This window comes from Nannospalax galili, unplaced genomic scaffold (assembly GCF_000622305.1).
Source record: "Nannospalax galili isolate Female #2095 unplaced genomic scaffold, S.galili_v1.0 scaffold1529, whole genome shotgun sequence".
NCBI lineage: Eukaryota > Metazoa > Chordata > Mammalia > Rodentia > Spalacidae > Nannospalax > Nannospalax galili.
The window spans coordinates 63,834-68,842 of NW_008359069.1; the positions used below are offsets into that span (position 1 = coordinate 63,834).

Sequence of the window (5,009 nt, forward strand, 5' to 3'; positions counted from 1 at the left end):
GTAAAAAATTCTCTCACTCATGAGTGTGTGCATGTATGTATTTATGTATGTTTTCTATTGAATCTATTTCTCTTGAGGACCTAATATAATGTCTAATTGTCCCCTACTAGCTCTGAAACACTCTTATCCCTGCTCCCTACCTTCAACCCAAATCAGCTTTGAAGCTGATAAGGCTTTATATGCATTTAACAATGATAATGGCTTCAAGCAGAAAGAAAGGAATGCTAAACATAGAATTTTATTTCATGATTTTGGCAGGCTGTATCATATGTATGCATTTGATTCTACATACATGCATACATTTTTAAAAAATAGTTCATTTTTCATTGGAGGGTCTTTTGGGAAGTCAGTCTTTAATAACTACATGTAGATGTGTCCAGCAGGCTGTTTCTCCAAGCCCTAGGTAATGGATTTTGTCACTCTGTGAATGTTAGGTTAAGAACTCTGGGCCCACCAATTTCCAATCTAGTTTATTGCTTTAAACCAGTAGCTTAATGTAATTCCCTTAAAATGTGACTTCTTATAAGCCTGCCCGCTTCTTACCAAAAGACCTAGATTATATAATTGGGCTTCTGCCCTGGTCCTTTGTACCAGACCATACCACATTCAGGCATAATTGCTTGGACTATGATTCTTTCCAGTTCTTGCTGGCTCTGTGCCTCATAGTGGCTAACATAGCACTTTCTTTTTCAGCTGGGATAACCCCTTAGGCTTGGACCCTGGTTCTGGTACCTACATGTGGTATCACTATTTAGTGACTAAGGATGTGGTGCCCTCATTCAGATGAGACCTCCTAGGTAAATCCAACTTGAACTGGACTGTCCTGGATAGATAGCTTCAGTTCTCAACTTGACACACCTGGGTGGAAGGAAACTTAACTGAGGAATTTCCTCCATTGGACTGGCCTGTGACCATACCTGTGGGGCATTTTCTTGGTTGTTGAGTAATGTGGGCCCAGCCCACTGTGGGTGGTGCTACCCCTGAGCATGTGGTCCTGTGTTGTATAAGAAAGCTGGCTGAGCACTGGTTAAAGGAGCAGGCCAGTAAGCAGCACTCCTCCATGGCCTGTGCTCCGGGTTCCTCCCCTAAGTTTCTGCCTTGGCTTCCCTTAATGATCGACTGAGCTGTGAGCCAAATAAGCCATTTCCTGCCCAGTTGGTTTGTTCAATGTTTTTATCACAGCAAAGAAGTAACTAGAACAGAAGTTGGTACCAGGATTGTGGGGTATTGCTGTGACAGACCTGACCATATATGTTCTGGGAGGACTGGATATTTTGGGAGCTTTCGACTGGAAAATTGCTTGGAGCTCAGTGAACTGTTCTACAGAAACTTGGAAGATAGTGCTGAAAGAGATGTAGATGATGGAGGCCTGACTTGTGAAGTTTCAAAGGGAAGCAGATACTCTATCAGGGCTGTTTGTGTGGAAATAAGAATTTTTGGAAGTGAAAACCTTTTGTGCCAATTGTCCCAGTAGGACAATTGATGCTCATTAGCTGGGGCTGAAAATCAGCTGCAACAAGGGACTGGCATCATTGAGGTGAAATCTTCTGGGAAGTATTTCCTCAGGGTCAGCACACAGAGGCTATGATCCAGAGGAGACCTGAGGCTCCATCTTAATCTGGAAACAGGACTTGGTATTGTGTAAGAGTCTCCTACATGGTACTGGTTTTGAAGGCATGAAGAGGTTCTGGAGAGCAGCTGAGACTTGGCACTATGAGAAACCAGGAGAGACCACTGGTGAAGTTACAGCCTCTGTTGTAATAAATACCCCCAGGATTAAAGGCAGTATGGAGAGAATATGAGGCTTTGCACCCTGTGATGACAGGGTAGCCCATTGGTGAAGATGCAGCCTTGGTTTCAGTAGAGACCCTAACACACTGGAGATGCCAAGACCATGGTGTAGAGGCAGGTGTAGAGTGGAGCCAGCCTGAGTCAATGAGACAAACTGCATGTGCTGTGGATGACAGAGTCAGAGAAGTGGAACTTCAATCCCAGCTGGAGGGGCAAGAATTTTGCATTAAGCATATCCTTGAAGACAAGAATGCACCCTTCAAGCACTGGTATTAGGTCTTGAGGAAGAGTGGGAAAAGATGTCCCAGTGCCACCCCAAAGCCTGAGAAGAAAGATGGGATGTCCTGTGCTGAGCATGCCCATAGGAATGCCATGGCTCTTCATGCTCAAATGAAGAAGAACAACTCAGGGCCTATGGGTGAAACATTCTTGTGTCAGTTAAGCTTCTATGCTACGACAGAGTTGGGCTCTCAAATTCCAGAAAGTAGTCATCGTGAAGCCAGCTGAATATTGGACATGCTGCTGTCTACAGAGCTGAAGAAGTAGCTCTTATTATGCATGAGAAGCTAATTTGTTTGCAGACTTTGTACATTAATCAGTTTAAGAGACTATAGCACCTGCTCAAGAAGAAGCACCGTTACTTACATAATCGAAGAGTGGAACATGAAGTTCTAGGTAGTAGTCTCCTGACTGGCCCAGAGGGTCTTTTGAGTAAAGAAAGAGAGACCTTGAAGCAACTAAAATGTCTTTGGCGATACCGCCAAAGCTATGGAGTAGAAGCATTATTACACAGGCAGCTGAAGGAGTGGAGAATGCTGGCCATAGATGGTGCCGCCCAACAGGCCCATACCACTTGTTCCAGTCAGAGGTGCTTAGCCTTTGTGGATGATGTACATTGTTCCAATCAGTCTCTTCCAATTACCAGACACTGCCTTACCCATATTTGTCAGGATACAAATCAGGTTCTCTTCAAATGCTGCCAGGGATCTGAAGAGGTAACCTGGAATAAACCAGTTCCTGTAAGCCTCTCTGAGGATCCCTGCTGTACACTGCATTTCCAGTTGCCTCCTCAGATGTATAAGCCCAAGCAGGTATTGTCTGTGCCCGACGATCTGGAAGCTGGCCCCATGGATCTGTACTCGAGTGCTGCTGAACTTCAGCCCACAGAGACTTTACCACTGGAGTTCAGTGATGACTTGGATGTTGTGGATGATGACATGCAGTGTCCTCCATCTCCCTTGCTTTTTGATCCTTAACTAACCCTGGAAGATTATACGGTCAAATTACTGAAGACTCAGACCAGTTGCAGATTGCTGGAGATGGGTCTAGATCCCAGGAACCTTGAAATTCAGAGAAAGCCTGTGCACCATTCTCTCAAAGTGGATGGGCTACTGCAAAAGGGAAACCAGAGCCCACGTCTATCAGTTGACAATTCCTTCTGGGAACTGTTTGACTTTGATGGATTTAAACTTCCAATTCCCGAAACAAGTATAATCTCTGATCATTTCTCACTAAAGAGGGACAATGCACAACCCAGATTACATTGTTTTCCTACTGGTTATAGAATGCTATTGACAAACATAAAACTAAATTTACGTGGAATGTCCAAAAGTTTTGGGATTCTTTACAAGAGAGAGTGAGGTAATCCCTGCCTCTGGGACTACATGAATATTTGACGGTGCCTGGGAAAGAGACATCTTTGTAACAGAATTTCCTAAGTCATGGGCAGAAATCCACATAGATGATTAGGTGGAGACTGTTTAAGAATGGTGCTCTTGAGATGTTGGTTGCCAGAGTGTCTGTTATGTATATCTAAAGGCCTCCATTTTAGCCTCTCCCCAGCTCCATGTAATTGGGCAATCTCAACCCCTTTTCCTAGAGAACTATGACTATGAGAAAAGCTCACAGCTCTGGGCTCTCCTTAACCATCCATCTTGTTTTTATCTTATGTAAATTTCTGTGATGGCTGTCTTATGTAATATATAGTAAAATTATTGTACATCATTTTTATTAAATGCTAAAATGTTATTAAAAAAGAACTGTGGGACTTTTGAAGTTGTACTATTTTATGTTGTAATACTATTATTAACATGAGATCTCAAGAATAAGAAATGAAAATGTTGTGGTTTAACAGTGATGTGTTTGCATGTCAAGTTGACAAAGGGTCAAATGTGCTGGATAGCTTCAGTTGTCAACTTGACACATCTGGGTGTAGGGAATCTTAACTGAGGAATTCCCTCCATTCGATTGTCCTGTGGTCATGTCCGTGGGGCATTTTCTTGATTGTTGAGAGATGTGGGAGGGACCAGCCCACTGTGAGTTGTGTCACCCCTGGGCATGTGGTCCTGTGTTGTATAAGAAAGCAGGCTGAGCACAGGCCAGAAGAGCAAGCCAGTAAGCTGACATCCTCCAAGATCTGTGCTCCAGGTTCCTCCCCTGAATTCCTGCCTTGACTTCCCTTAATTGAACTATGAGCTGTAAGCCAAATAAACCCTTTCCTCCTCAACTTAGTTTTGATCAGTGTTTTTAATCATAGCAATAGAAAGTAACTAGAACATGGACCCGAGATTTTTTTCTTGCTCTGATATGCAGTTTTGGTCCTAGCATATATATCTGGGATGGGTTTCCTAAATTTAGCCCCGCTGGCTCCGGTTTATTCCCTGTTCTCCAGTGATTAGTTCTTAGGACCCAGCTTGCTTCACACTTTGGCCTGAATTATAACAAACTCAACATAACACATGAAAGATGAGCATAAATAGCATCTTAAGCATAAATAATATCTTAAGATGGACCAGTGATAGTGGTCCATGAGATGATTAACCTCCTAGGGTTATGCAGAATGTTTCATAGCAGAAGAGACTGCCTAGTATGTTAATCCATTAGTTGAGATATGAGGTGCTTAAGGCCTAGCCCAGGTAATGACCATAAGAAGAAATGAATCTAAAACATTTTATGTAAATAAGATGCTATTTGCATAAGATGTTCACTGCAGCATAATTTATAATAGTGGAAACTTTCAGTGACCTAAATATCCAATAGCAGGTGGGAATAATTTAAATGAAATCTGGTTAAGGCCCACTTAATGAAACATTATATAACTAAAAAATCACTTTGGAGGCTACTAATCAAAGTAGGAAAGTGTATATTAACAGATTCAGTATTTTTTAAGGTACTAAACCCAGCACTCAGGAGACAGAGGCAAGCAGATCTCTGTGAGA

The 5,009-nt window shown here is 42.6% G+C and overlaps 1 pseudogene; it reads left to right on the plus strand.

The window, feature by feature from the left end:
- The first annotated feature begins 2,148 nt into the window (after positions 1–2,148).
- LOC103725351 lies at positions 2,149–3,220 on the plus strand (annotated as a pseudogene).
- Positions 3,221–5,009: the final 1,789 nt, after the last annotated feature.